We start from the raw sequence: 16,012 nt of genomic DNA, 5'->3' as shown, positions 1-16,012 counted from the left end.
ATTTCTACTAGCCCCCGTCTGTTTACCTACTTGATCGTCTGCTGCCTTCACTGACCAAAAGTCTTGTTCCTCCTGCCACCGAACTTCACTAATTCCCACTATAGCTAACTCTAACCTATCCATTTCCCTTTTTAAATTTTCTAACCTACCTGCCCGATTAAGGGATCTGACATTCCACGCTCCGATCCGTAGAACGCCAGTTTTCTTTCCCTTGATAATGACATCCTCTTGAGTAGTCCCCGCCCAGAGATCCGAATGGGGGACTATTTTACCTATGGAATATTTTACCCAAGAGGACGCCATCATCATTTAACCATACAGTAAAGCTGCATGCCCTTGGGAAGAGTTACGGCTGTAGTTTCCCCTTACTTTCAGTCGTTCGCAGTACCAGCACAGCAAGGCCCTTTTGGTTAGTATTACAAGGCCAGATCAGTCAATCATCGAGACTGTTGCCCCTGCAACTACTGAAAAGGCTGCTGCCCCTCTTCAGGAACCACACGTTTGTCTGGCCTCTCAACAGATACCCCTGCGTTGTGGTTGCACCTACGATACGGCTATCTGTACCGCTGAGGCACGCAAGCCTCCCCACCAACGACAAGGTCCATGGTTCATGGGGGGGGGGGGGGGGGGGTGGAAAGTCGTTAGGGAATTCAATATTCCGAGATCCACAGTGGCAAGAGTGTGTCGAGAATAGAAATTTCGAGCGTTACCTCTCACCACAGACAAAGCAGTTCACGAGGGCCTCTACTTAACGACCGAGTGTAGCAGTGTTTGCTAATAGACAAGCAACAACATGTCAAATAACCGCAAAAACCAATGTGGGACGTACGACGAACGTATCCATTAGAACAGTGCGGCGAAATTTGGCGTTAATGGGCTATGGCATCGGATGACTGACGCTAGTGCCTTTGCTAACAGCATTTATGAAGAGTAAAGGGGAATTTTTAAATGACTTTTACGTGGGATAACAGCTAGCAGCTCTCCTGGGGTCGAGGCTATAACGGTTAGACGTTGGACGACTGGGAAACCGTGACCTGGTTAGATGAGTCCCGATTTCAGTCGGTAAGAATTGATGCTACGGTCCGAGTGAGGCGCAGATCCCACGAAGTCGTGGACCCAAATTGGCAACAAGGCACTGTGCAAGGTGGTAGCGGCTTCAAAAGTCTGCTGCGTTTAGATGGAATGGTACCGATCATTGAGTGGAAATGGTTGTGTTCGGCTACTCGGAGACCATCTTCAGCCATTCATCGACTTCATGTTCCCAAATAATGACAATGCGCCATGTCATTAGGCCCCAATTTTTCTCTATTGATTTGAACATTCTGGGCAATTCGAGAGAATGGTTTGGCCGCCCAGATCACCCGATATGAATTCCATCGAACACTTATGGGACACAATCGAAAAGTCAGTTCGTGCATAATATCCTACTCCGGCAACACTTTTACGATCGCGGACGGCTACAGAGGCAGTATGGCTCAATACTTGTCCATGGGACTTCCAGCTTCTCGTTGAGTCTACGCCACGTCGGGCTGCTGCACTACGCCGGGCAAAAGTAGGTCCGACATGATATTAGGAGGTACCCCTTAGAAGGCATCTCTTGACCTTCCTCTCCTCAGTGTACATTCGACATATACTCTTAAGATACAGCTCTCATACACTGTGTAAGGAGGGAACATTGTACCCGAGGAAGAGAAGCCTTTCTATTACGCCGTTGAACAACCTCTTGGAGTCTCCGAGCTTACAGTGCCCTCCGACCTCTTCTTTGTGTGATGCATCGCTAACAAAGTCTATTGAAACTTAAGGGAGGAAGCGTTTATTTCCCGGAAGGTTCGTCCGAAGGAAAGGTCACCGTCAACAATATCTAATACTGCTGTCGACATTGCAAATACACTCATGCTCATAAATTAAGGCTAATGCTGGTACATGGTGAAACAACGCTCTGGTAGGCGGCTTGCGGGTTTAAATCACCTCGGGGTATGACCATGCGGTGCATTAACCTGTGGTCGTCGCACGGTGGCGCTGGCAGCAGTCCACATACGCAGAGGTGTGTTGGTGCATGTCAGAGTACGGTGAAGCGAGTAAGTGTGCAAACGTTTTCAGACGTGCTAATGATGACTGTGTGTTGAAAATGTCTCAAAGAGCACATTGTGATGACGTTATGAGGGGTAGAATATTAGGGCGACTGGAGGCTGGTCATACACAGCAGGTCATAGCACGCGCCTTCCGTGTGTCACAAGTGTGATCTCAAGATTATGGCAACGATTTCAGCAGACAGGAATCGTGTCCAGGCGCTACAGTACGGGACGTCCACAGTGTACAACGCCACAAGAAGACCGATACCTCACCGTCAGTGACCGCAGACGGCCACGGAGTACTGCAGGTAGCCTTGCTCGGGACCTTACCGCAGCCACTGGAACAGTTGTCTCCAGACACACAGCTTACATACGACTGAACAGACATGGTTTATTCGCCTGGAGACCTGCAAGGTGCATTCCACTGACCCCTGGTCACAAGAGAGCTTGTAAAGCCTGGTGTCAAGAACACAGTACATGGTCATTGGAACAGTGGTCCCAGGCTATGTTCACGGACGAGTCCAGGTATAGTCTGAACAGTGACTCTCACCGGGTTTTCATGTGGCGTCAACCAGGAACCAGATGCCAACCCATTAATGTCCTTGAAAGGGACCTGTATGGAGGTCTTGGTTTGATCGTGTGGGGTGGGATTATGATTGGTGCACGTACACCCCTGCATGTCTTTGACAGATGAACTGTAACAGGTCAGGTGTCTCGGGACGTCATTTTGCACCAGTATGTCCGCCTTTTCAGGGGTGCAGTGGGTCCCACCTTCCTCCTGATGGATGATAACGCACGGCCTCACTGAGCTGCCATCGTGGAGGAGTACTTTGAAACAGAAGATATCAGGCCACTGGAGTGGCCTGCCTGTTCTCCAGACCTAAACCCCATCGAGCGCGTCTGGGATGCTCTCGGTCGAAGTATCGCTGCACGTCTTCAAACCCCTATGACACTTTAGGAGCTCCGCCAGGCACTGGTGCAAGAATGGGAGGCTTTACCCCAAGAGCTGCTCTACCACCTGATCCAGAGTATGCCAACTCGTTGTGCGGCCTGTGTACGTGTGCATAGTGATCATATCCCATATTGATGTCGGGATACATGCGCAGGAAACAGTGGCGTTTTCTAGCACCTGTGTTTCGGGGCGGTTTTCTCAACTTATCACTTACAGATCTGTGTCGTGTGTGTTCCTTATGTGCCTACGCTATTAGCGCCAGTTTTGAGTAGTGCCACGTTGTGTGGCACCACATTCTGCACTTATTCTTAATTTATGAGCATGAATGTACTTCTGGAAATACACAAATCTGGCACTCAGTCTGAAGGTCCCTGTGAAGTTCCGACGATGAAAATTTCTCTCACCACCTGTTACCTCTCTCCCGAGGTGCCGTCAAGAAAAGTATCCGCGTCGTTCTGGAAGGCGTATTAGCTGGGCAGAAGGGGCAAGGCAATCTCTTATACAACGCGAGCCCCACTGCACTGCCCCATCGCCGGCTGCACGCCGATTCCAAGGCCGACCTCGTCTCTTCCTCGTAGTTCAGTGTATCAGCCAGATAACGTTGTGTAACCGGCCATTTAATTGGCTTTCTGTGAGACTGTAGCTTCACTTCCTTACACAACAGCTATGAATCGGAGGTCAGCTCCAACTTTCATATACAAAGTAAGCGTGTCTACGTTCGGATGTTAGTGTATTCCAATGTTTACTGAAGTTTACACCTGTCTAATGTACACTGTTTTGTACCACACTGTATGCCAAAGTCCAACACAATTGCCTGGAAAATTTTTGTGGAGTTTGCTTTTTACTTTGTACGTTGAAAGGTTACAAGAAGACAGCTTAAGCTACTTACATACACTCTACGCGCTTGTTTTGAATGATATTTCATATGGTAAAAATGACGATTCTGCGCCGTTGGTTGAAATATGTGACATAATGTGTTCCATTTCTTGTGCCTTCCAATTTCCGATAGCAAACAACAAGAGGAAAAAAACTGATTACATTTTGTTGGGTTATAACTTCATCGCATTGTTTTTGTGCACTGAATCCTCATACGACTCTAGTCTTTTCCTATCTCTTACAGGTTTGTCCCAATGTGACATTCATATAAACTAGAACATTAGCGAGACACATGTAAGTGGAATTAAAGTAATACAATTTTTCAATATTAACAAAGGTATTGTTGAAACAGAAACATGAAAATACCTCTTTATTGCACACATTAGCTTTCATTTCATCCCTATCTTCTCTGTTTCTCCGAAAGGCATGTAATACAGCTTTTCCTTCGATGAATTGCCTGTTACGCGTCACGCTGAAGTGATGAACAGTGGTCTCGCATCATATCAGTACTCCAGAGACCCTGGTACAGAGACGTCACATTGATGACTTAATCCAAACATTCATGTTATTCACGCTTCAGTTCACTCAAATTTTCTGAAAAAAATAAAAACAAAAAAACAAAGTGACTGCTCAGTAAGTTAATCGTCTGACTCACGAGCCTAAATATCTGAATTTTTCTGGCCGGTCGTTTAGAACGGAAACATAATGTAGGCTTTTTTGCCACCTGAGAACTTAGTAATAACCTGCTTGAAAGATACCCAAGTCTTCTTCACAGCCACAGTCGTTTTTGATTAAAAGTTGGACTCGAAACTCATTTTTCGAATGTTAGATCTGAGAAAAATAGCTTACAATTTCGCTTATATCAGATGAGAAAGCGTCTCGCAGAGATACCTGAAACTTTCTCCATCTATGGCTTGCGCTTTCATAAAGTTTCACGAGGCTAAGCAATGTAGAGAGGTTCTTACGCAAAAATAAGCGCAGTCAAAGAGCTTGTCATACCGCGATTCCGTGATGATGTTACAGTGTTTCACGGATGAGGTGTCAGTTTCAGGTAAGGGACCGTGATACACATCTGATAGGAACCTCATCTACTGCAACATCTTTGCTTTCTATATTTTGAGCCGATGTGATGTGGATCAAAACACAAAAGTCCAGTAAATACGGGTTCTTAAGTGCATACGTTAGAAGCCACTTTGCCACTGTGAAACACACCTCTTCCACTGAACAAGTGTTCATAGCTCTTTCGGTATGCATTTTTAGCCCATGTTTACTGGAAAATTTTCCTTTGTTTTGGTACACACTGCTGTTGTTGTTGATGTTGTTGTCTTCAGTCCGAAGACTGTTTTGATGACGAGCCTCTTCATCTCCAAATAACTACTGCAACCTACATCTCTCTGAGCCCTGCCTACTGTATTCATCTTTTGGACTCCGTCCACGATTTTTACCACCTACGCTTCCCTTGAGGTCTCAGAATGTGTCCTGTCAACCAATCCGTTCTTTTGGTCAAGTTGTGCCACAAATTCCTTGTCTCCCCAATTCTATTCAGTACCTCCACATTAGTTACGTGATCGAACCATCTAATCTTCAGCATTCTTCTGTAGCGCCACATTTTGAAACTTTCAATTGTCTTTTTATCAAAATTGTCCATACCATCTTCTGCAAAAATATGGAAAGCAAAAAGCTTACATTAGAGAAGGTCTATGTCAGAGGTATAAGAACGATTTTCGTTTATAACTTTCGACCTGGTTTAAACGGTCCAGGGTCTCTTATCTCAAACTGACACATTCTCCATCATCCCTGAGGGTTTGTAACATCATCACAGAATCACCGTGTATGCTAAGCACTGTAACTACTGCCACTGGAATTTGAACTTCGTAATGTTATTAAATGAACGTCAACAAAAGCAAAACGAAGATAATGGGATGTATCCGAACTACATCAGGTGATGCTGAGGGAATTAGATTAGGAAATGAGATACTTAAAGTAGTAAATGAGTTTTGCTATTTCGAAAGCAAAATAACTGATGATGGTCGAAGTGGGGCGGATATAAAATGTAGACTGGCAAAGGCAAGAAAAGCGTTTCTGATGAAGAGAAATTGGTTAAGATCGAGTATGGATTTAAGTGTCAGGAAGTCCTTTCTAAAAGTATTTGTATGGAAGTGAAACATTCACGATAAATAGTTTAGACAAGAATAGAAGCTTTCGAAATGTGGGGCTACAGAAGAATGCTGAAGGTTAGATGGGTAAATCACGCAACTAATGAGGAGTTACTGAATAGAACCAGGGAGAAGAGAACTTTGTGGTTCAACCTGCTAAAAGAAGGGATCGTTTGGTGACACGCACTCTGAGGCATCAAGGGATCACCAATTTAGTACTTGAGGAGAAAGTGAGGGGTAAAAATCGTAGCGGGAGATCAAGAGATGAATAAAATAAGCAGATTCAGAGGGATGTAGGTTGCAGTAGTTACACGGAGATGAAGAGGCTTGCACAGGATAGAATAGCATGGGGAGCTGCATGAAACCAGTCTTTGGACTGAAGACCGCAACAACAACAATGTTATTACTTGAAACAGAATATAAAATACATAATTAAAATCACTAAAATGATTTTTTTTAATGTTAAGTGTTGATTGTCTTGATCGTCAAAACTGACGGGGTTTTGTTTTCATATTAGGATTCAGAACCCTAAAAGCCACAAGAATCAGTAGCTTTCGTTAAAAAGGTTTTCATCGCTGGCCTGTATCATTATTACATTTATTACATAAGTAGCCAACTACAAAATGTAACACTACGCAACTCTAACCTGTGTTGTAGAGCTGAAAACTTCACGTTTAGATTGTTACTTAGCAAACAGTTTTGTCATCACAGTAAGCATTTCGTTACAAATGTAGCGAGACAAATTGCAAGCGCTATTTTTAGCTAGCCACGCATAACAGAAGACCTGCCAATGAAAGTCAGAGGGCGCCTGTCACAACCGTGCTAGATCATTAGTTACATGTCTAATTAGTATTACAGTGTTTCACATAGTAACTATTCATTCACTCCTTCCATCTTAAGCAGCGAATTACCAGTCGTGCCAATTGAATTAATTTTGTGTTGATGGCATCATAGAAACGAATTTCGATCAAAAGGTAATCTTCAGTTCACGAAAGTACCACGTAAATAGTTCACTGACCTGTTGCTGTGACGTCGTTTGCGTTTTTGATGTAACAGTGTGAATAATTAAGGTAGCAGGTCTTAGGTTCACAATAGCGTATTTTTTATCAGTTTTGAATCCAAGGAAACTTCCTTGAAGACTTTTGGTGTAATGATACATTCCGTCGACTGAAGATGATTTTTTGATAAAAACCAGCCTGTATAAAACGTTTATGGTTCTCAACCAACATTAAGATGTGTGGTACCACCCACCTTCCCTATTCCTTTCGCGATAGCGCGTCGGAACAACGTTCGTCTGTAAACCTCTATATTAGTCCTACTTTCTCGGATTTTCTCGTTTTAGTCATTTTGCGCGACGTATATCTATCTACCTATCTTACCTATCGCTTGAGCCTTGTCCCACAGTTACGCAGGGTCAGCCATCGTTAATCGGATTTGGCATGTTAATGGTTAAGGGGTGGCCGGATGCCCTTCCTGCCACCACCCCGTACCCCCCCCCCCCTCCCCCCCCCCTCCCGGGAGGCGGTACGTATCTAGTGTAGCCCAACCGTCTGCGTCGAGTGTAATCCATGAAATAGTGCGAATGTGGATGTCTGCGAGCCGTGTAACTGAGGCGGAACATGGGGACCAGCCCGGTATTCACCTAGCGGGATGTGGAAAACCGCTTAAAAACCGCATCCAGGCTGGTCGGCACATCGGCCCTCGTCGTTAATCAGCCGAGCGGATTCGGTCCGGGACCGGCGCTCCTACTCGAGTCCAGGAAGCAGCGCGTTAGCACTCTCGGCTACGCCGGCGGGTTTTTGCGCGACTTATGTGAGCGGTATTAATACGCTGCCCGACTTCCTGGAAGTTAGTCTGTCGTAAGGTCAATAGTAAAGCTAATCGTGATTCGCAACGCCTCTCTTGTAGCGTTTGCCACCGGAGTTAGCTAACAATCTCTGTAAGGCAATAGAGCCGACTAACAATTATATGACGGCATGCGCCGCGCTTCCATGGGTCTTGTTTATCCTTTCTAATAATCCATACTGGTAAGTGTTCAAGACTGATGAGCAATAATTCAAGAACTGATCGATCGTGTCTTCAGCAAGCAACTTCTTACGTGGACGAATTGTATTTCCTAAAGAGTTTCTATATGAATCCCGGCCTGACATCTGCTATTCCTACAACTGATACCAAACTATCATTCCACTTTATGTCGCTCTATATACGCTACTGGCCATTAAAATTGCTACACCAAGAAGAAATGCAGATGATAAACGGATATTCATTGGACAAATATATTATACTAGAACTGACATGTGATTACATTTTCACGCAATTTGGGTGCATAGAACATGAGAAATCAGAACCCAGAACAACCACCTCTGACTGTAATAACGGCCTTCATACGCCTGGGCATTGCGTCAAACAGAACTTGGATGCCGTGTACAGGTACAGCTGTCCATGCAGCTTCAACACGATACCACAGTTCATCAAGAGCAGTGACTGGCGTATTGCGACGAGCCAGTTGCTCGGCCGCCATTGACCAGACGTTTTCAATTGGTGAGAAACCTGGAGAATGTGCTGGCCAGGGCAGCAGTCGAACATTTTCTGTATCCAGAAACGCCCGTACAGGACCTGCAACATGCGGTCGTGCATTATCCTACTGAAATGTAGGGCTTCGCAGGGATCGAGTGAAGGGTAGAGCGCGGGTCGTAACACATCTGAAATGTAACGTCCACTGTTCAAAGTGCCGTCAATGCGAACAAGGGGTGACCGAGACGTGTAACCAATGGCACCCCATTCCATCACGCCGGGTGATACGCCAGTATGGCGATGACGAATACACGCTTCCAATGTGCGTTCACCGCGATGTCACCACACACGGATGCGACCATCATGATGCTGTAAACAGAACGGATTCATCCAAAAAAAGGCCATTTTGCTATTCGTGCACCCAGGTTCGTCGCTGAGTACACCATCGCAGGCGCTCCTGTCTGTGAAGCAGCATCAAGGGTAACCGCAGCCATGGCCTCCGAGCTGATAGTCCATGCTGCTCCAAACGTCATCGAACTGTTGGTGCAGATGGTTGTTGTCTTGCAAACGTCCCCATCTGTTGACTCAGGGATGGAGACGTGGCTGCATGATGCGTTACAGCCATGCGGATATGATGCCTGTCATCTCGACTACTAGTGATACGAGGCCGTTGGGATCCAGCACGGCGTTCCGTATTACCCTCCTGAACCCACGGATTCCATATTCTGCTAACAGTCATCGGATGTCGACCAACGGGAGCAGCAATGTCGCGATTCGATAAACCGCAATCGCGATAGGCTACAATCCGATCTTTATCAAAGTCGGAAACGTGATGGTACGCATTTCTCCTCCTTACACGAGGCATCACAACAACGTTTCACCAGGCAACGCCGGTCAACTGCTGTTTGTGTATGAGAAATCGGTTGGAAACTTTCCTCATGTCCGCACGTTGTAGGTTTCGCCAGCGGCGCCAACCTTGTGTGAATGCTCTGAAAAGCTGATCATTTGCATATCACAGCATCTTCTTCCCGTCGGTCAAATTTCGCGTCTGTAGCACGTCATGTTCGTGGTGTAGCAATTTTAATGGCCAGTAGTGTAATTACTCCTAGATATTTTACGGTGGATAGTGTTAACAGAAATTTTTCACAGAAGTGATGTTGTACAGTAGTGGACTTCTTTTTCCACGTATGCGCAATATGTTACATTTATTTAAGTCCAGGGTGAACTGCAAGAGCCTGCATCATTCATCAACCCTCTGCTGGTTATTCTGCAAATCGATACTGCCTTTTGGATTTTGTTATAGATAACTGCATCATTTGCGTTAATGCTAACGAGCACCCGACGCATGCTACTAGATCGCGTATATATATATATATATATATATATATATATATATATATATATATATATATATAGAGAGAGAGAGAGAGAGAGAGAGAGAGAGAGAGAGAGAGAGAGAGTAAACAATGACGGTCCTTTCACAGTCCCTTGGGGTATTCCGTAAATTACCTTTACTTCTCTCGAGTTTGTTCCGTGAAGTGCGACGTGTTGAGGTCTATCTGCATGAAAGTCTTGAATCCAGTCGCAAATCTGATAGCCCGTATTTTCTTCGGCAAACGGCAATGTGAGACGGTATCAAACGCCTTCCTGAAGTCAAGGAACACGGCATCAGCATGAGCGCCGTTGGCTATAGCATCACTGATCTCATGGAGAAATAGGTCGAGGTACGTTTCGGAGGATCTCTGTTTGCGGAATCCTTGCTGATTTTTATAGAGGAGAATTCCACTGTCCAAAAAAGTCAAAATTCTTGAGCAAGAAACATGTTCCGTAATTCTTCGACAGAATCTGTGTAATACCACACAGCTATCTAATTCGCTGCTCATGTGTTTCCAATATTAAGCAATTGTAGGTACTTAACCATTCCGCGATCACTGATCTCTGTATGTACCATTTCGGCGTCCACGCGGTGACTCAAAGGAGAAACCGTATCACGCTCTTATGCAGTGACGCAGTTACGTAAGATCGAGTTCAGTATTTTGGCCTCCTCACTATCATTTTTCGTCTCAGTGACAGTATGTTCACTGAGCAACTGATCGGATCACTGACTTTCGATAAGATCAAAACTTCCGAGGATTTTTAGTCATATCGGTTGTCAAACGTTTCCTTTCAGATTCACTGAACCCTTCTGTCATTGCTGTCCTTACGTTCATTTTCACTTTGTTCAGTTTTGATTTGTCAGTTAGGCATTGACTTCCCTTCATTATGTGTTGAAGTTCTCTTTGCTTGGTTAGTAACTTTCTAATACGGCTATTAAACCACGATAGGTTTTTCCCATCCCTTAAATGGTCGGAACACATTTGTCTAAGCCATTTTTAACAATGCTTTTGGATTTTATTCATTGTGCTACAGATCTTTGTCTTCAGAAGCGTACAGTTGAAGGTTACTACTGAGATGCTCTGTGTAATTTGTATACTGTCATGCTTGCTAAACAAAAGTATTTTTCTTTTTTAACATTCTTTGACACACCTACAATCACAGATGCAGTCACAGCCTAATGATCACTAATGCCGTCCTCTGCGTCAACTGATTAGAAAAATTCAGGTCGGTTTGTTATTAGTAAACCTAAGGCGTTACCTTCACGATGCTATTAACTATTTGTTTTGATCACACGTCTCTCTCATGGCTCAAATGGCTCTGAGCACTATGGGACTCAGCATCTTAGGTCAGAAGTCCCCTAGAACTTAGAACTACTTAAACCTAACTAACCTAAGGACATCACACACACCCCTGCCCTAGGCAGGATTCGAACCTGCGACCGTAGCAGTCCCGCGGTTCCGGACTGCAGCGCCAGAACCGCTAGACCACCGCGGCCGGCGACTCTCTCATGCATAGCTCTCAGAAGGAAGTGTCTCATTATTAAAATAGAGTGATTATTCACGATAGTGTGATTATTCACGATATTCTGCACGATTTCTCTGAAGCGCTCTTCCACTACAACTTCTGACGCAGGTGGTCTACAAAACAATACGAATACTAAGTTTGTCCCACTTTTGACGCTAGTCTTCATAATATCCCCTGTTTGTCGAATAAGAGAATCCACAAGTTTCTTCGAATATGACATATCCAGCTGAAGCCACTCATTGATGATCATACCCCTTAGTGCCACCAAACTGCGGGGATGTTGATTTCACGGGAGGCCGTAAACAGTCCGAGACATTTTCTATGGAATTAAGATCGGGTGATGCAGCGGATCAGACGACGTACTGTTGGGTGCTTGATTTTTCATGAAACCGAGAATATTTGTGTGCAACCGTGTGAACAAGGCTGTTACCATATTGGAAGACGGCGGCGTCAGGGTGAGGAGACATGGCAGCAAAAAAAGGAGACAGGTGACAAAATATTTCAGAAAGGCGATTAACAGGTGATAAAATATACAAAAAGGGACTAAAACGTGGCAAACAATTTCAAGAAAAGGATATCGCACAAATTAATTTTTTTATTATTGATAAATCCCTAACAAAAAAATCAGGCAAAGACGGCGCATGGGCATTTTTTTCATACACATTTATAATAGCACACATACTGAATGAGAAATCATCATGGCAAAGTAGAATAAACAAACTGATTAAAACGCGTCATTTTACCAAGAACACATAGCCAAAAAATCCCTCTCAATAACGACAGCCGGCCGCGGTGGCCGTGCGGTTCTAGCGCTGCAGTCCGGAACCGCGGGGCTGCTACGGTCGCAGGTTCGAATCCTGCCTCGGGCATGGATGTGTGTGATGTCCTTAGGCTAGTTAGGTTTAAGTAGTTCTAAGTTCTAGGGGACTGATGACCTAAGATGTTAAGTCCCATAGTGCTCAGAGCCATTTTTTGAATAACGACAAAACTGAAACACTACGAAACACTCACAAAGCCGCAAATAACATTCGCTAGCGAAACCATATTTGAAACAACCAGCCCTGGAGCAATATACAGATTACTCAAAATAGAAAGAAGGATAGTCAGAACATCAAAAAGACGGAGTTTGGAAAATAGCTTCAAATGAAAGAGTTTAAGGAGAAATAGAACCCGTGACAAGTGCAACGAAAAAGAAACGGATTTCTTTTCTAGGACATTTGATGAGGACAGCAGAAGAAAGAATTAGCAGGAGAAAAATAGACAAGTTATGGAACGGTGAGATGAGAACGGCATTAGATGGATAGCAGAAATCAAGGAGGACATGATGAAATTGCAGATTACGATGGAGGATTTGAAAGGCAAGACAGACGCGCTCAAGATATTTCACGACAAACACATCACACTACGGATAAAAATTAACAAACAGAGAATGGGAAAGGTGATTTCGGAAGAGGAGAGAGGAGCACGATCTGAAAGAATGAAAAAGTATTGGGCCAACTAAAACAGAAGAATATAATTCATAATATTGACTTTAGTGGTGCAATGTGGGCCTTAAAATTTGGGTTTGTTGGCAACTCGGTGTTAGTAATTCGGTATTGGAAATCACAGTTCACAAGCAAAATTTAGTTAACATTTTTGGAACTGTTGATATTCTACACAACAGTAAGACGATGTGGAAGCAGTTTTTACTTTGGTTATGAGCTGGCAACTACCAAATGTTTACTTCACTTATATATTGTTAAGTAACGCATCATTGTTTAAATTTCACGTCCAACGACAACAGAAATAAAAACTACGACGGTAATATTGACAATCAAAGGTATAGTGACTGCGAGTGGCAACAACGATGCTAAAACGAGACGGTTGTACATTGTTTCTCTGGCTTTGTTAGCCGTCTTGGACGTAATTTCTACTTTTTTTGGTTTGTTTTGTGTTGTCTACCTAGCGAGAGAAGAGAAAGGGATAAATTAGAATTATATATTAATACCTTCAGCTGGGAAAGCAGAAAGGTGGAAGGAGTATATAGTGGGTCTATACAAGGGCGATTTACTTGAGGACAATATTATGGAAATGGAAGAGGATGTAGATGAAGATGAAATGGGAGATACGATACTGCGTGAAGAGTTTGACAGAGCACTGAAAGACCTGAGTCGAAACAAGGCCCCGGGAGTAGACAACATTCTATTGGAACTACTGACGGCCTTGGGAGAGCCAGTCCTGACAAAACTTTACCATCTGGTGAGTAAGAAGTATGAGACAGGTGAAATACCGTCAGACTTCAAGAAAAATATAATAATTCCAATCCCAAAGAAAGCAGGTGTTGCCAGATGTAAAAATTACCGAACTATCACTTTAATAAGTCACAACCGCAAAATAGTAACGCGAATTCTTTACAGACGAATGGAAAAACTGGTAGAAGCCGACCTCGGGGAAGATCAGTTTGGATTCCGTAGAAATGTTGGAACACGTGAGGCAATACTGACCTTACGGCTTATCTTAGAAGAAAGATTAAGGAAAGGCAAACCTAAGTTTCTAGCATTTGTAGACTTAAAGAAAGCTTTTGACAATGTTGACTGGAATACTCTCTTTCAAATTCTAAGGGTGGCAGGGGTAAAACACAGGGAGCGAAAGGCCATTTACAATTTGTACAAAAACCGGATGGTAGTCGAGGGGTATGAAAGGGAAGCAGTGGTTGGGAAGAGAGTGAGACAGGGTTGTAGCCTCTTCCCGATGTTATTCAATCTGTATATTGAGCAAGCAGTAAAGGAAACAAAAGAAAAATTTGGAGCAGGTATTAAAATCCAGGGAGAAGAAATAAAAACTTTGAGGTTCGCCGATGACATCGTAATTCTGTCAGAGACAGCAAAGGACTTGGAAGAGCAGTTGAACGGAATGGACAGTGTCTTGAAAGGAGGATATAAGATGAACATCAACATCAAACCGAGGATAATGGAGTGTAGTGGAATTAAGTCGGGTGACGCTGAGGGAATTAGATTAGGAAATGAGACACTTAAAGTAGGAAAGGAGTTTTGCTATTTGGGGAGCAAAATAACTGATGATGGTCGAAGTAGAGAGGATATAAAATGTTGACTGGCAATGGCAAGGAAAGCGTTTCTGAAGAAGAGAAATTTGTTAACATCGAGTGTAGATTTAAGTGTCAGGAAGTCGTTTCTGAAAGTATTTGTATGGAGAGTAGCCATGTATGGAAGTGAAACATGGACAATAAATAGTTTGGACAAGAAGAGAATAGAAGCTTTCGAAATGTGGTGCTACAGAAGAATGTTGAAGATTAGGTGGGTAGATCACGTAACTAATGAGGAGGTATTGAATAGGATTGGGGAGAAGAGAAGTTTGTGACACAACTTGACTAGAAGAAGGGATCGGTTGGTAGGACATGTCCTGAGGCATCAAGGGATCACAAATTTAGCATTGGAGGGCGGCGTGTAGGGTAAAAATCGTAGAGGGAGACCAAGAGATGAATACACTAAGCAGATTCAGAAGGATGTAGGATGCAGTAGGTACTGGGAGATGAAGGAGCTTGCACAGGATAGATTAGCATGGAGAGCTGAATCAAACCAGTCTCACGACTGAAGACCACAACAACAACAACCTTCAGCTGCTGACGGGCGTTGATATATATCAACCGGGACAGGTGAAAATGTGTGCCCCGCCCGAGACTCGAACCCTGGATCTCCTGCTTACATGGCAGACACACTACCCATCTGAGCCAGCGAGGGCACAGAGGATAGTGCGACTGCGGGGACTATCTCACGCACGCCTCCCGCAAGACCCACATTCTCACCTTATATGTCCACTAACTACGTTCGTAGTGTCCCTACCCAACACACTCATTACTCGTGCACGACATTCTTACCAGATCCCATAAGCGGTCGGGTAATATGTGTACATCCGCACAGAAGAGGAAAGTCAGGGTCGGTATTGCCAGAACTATGTACTTATATGGATATAGTGTCTGTTCCTTCGGACATCTCCGGAAGAACAGACACCATATCCATACAAGTATATAGAGAAATTGATAGTACGCCATTGCAATCACAAGTGTGACTTTAATGTCTGGTGTCTATATAGAAAAGATGGAAGGATTAAAACGGTTGTAATTCGAAAGAGCTCATCTTGATAAATATATTCCAAGAATAATCATCGTCAAAGACAACAAAATAGGAAAAGGTAATTCATTCTTTTAAAACCCCGACACTTCACATTGGACATTATATATGTTTAGGGTTTACCAGCAAGATTTACATCCTGTGGCGAAAATAATTTCAAGAACCTGCATCGAATTTGTAATAACTCGGATCAAAAACAGCGACGAGCACCATTGCCGTCTTTCCTCAAAAGTAACATTCAGTAGCCCGGACGTGGATTTATTCTCACTACAACGATTAAGGATCTGCTTTCATTTTCGTTGAGATTGTGCAGAACCAACAGAAGTAAATCTTCGGTCGCCGCAACTTTGAGGTCTCGGGATCCACATCCCCGAGATTCAGAAGAAGAATTCTTCCTCCAGCGAATCTGTATTG

Source organism: Schistocerca serialis, chromosome 6, assembly GCF_023864345.2.
Source record: "Schistocerca serialis cubense isolate TAMUIC-IGC-003099 chromosome 6, iqSchSeri2.2, whole genome shotgun sequence".
Lineage (NCBI taxonomy): Eukaryota > Metazoa > Arthropoda > Insecta > Orthoptera > Acrididae > Schistocerca > Schistocerca serialis.
The sequence above is the reverse complement of the archived record's forward strand: the minus strand, read 5'-3'. Positions refer to the sequence as shown.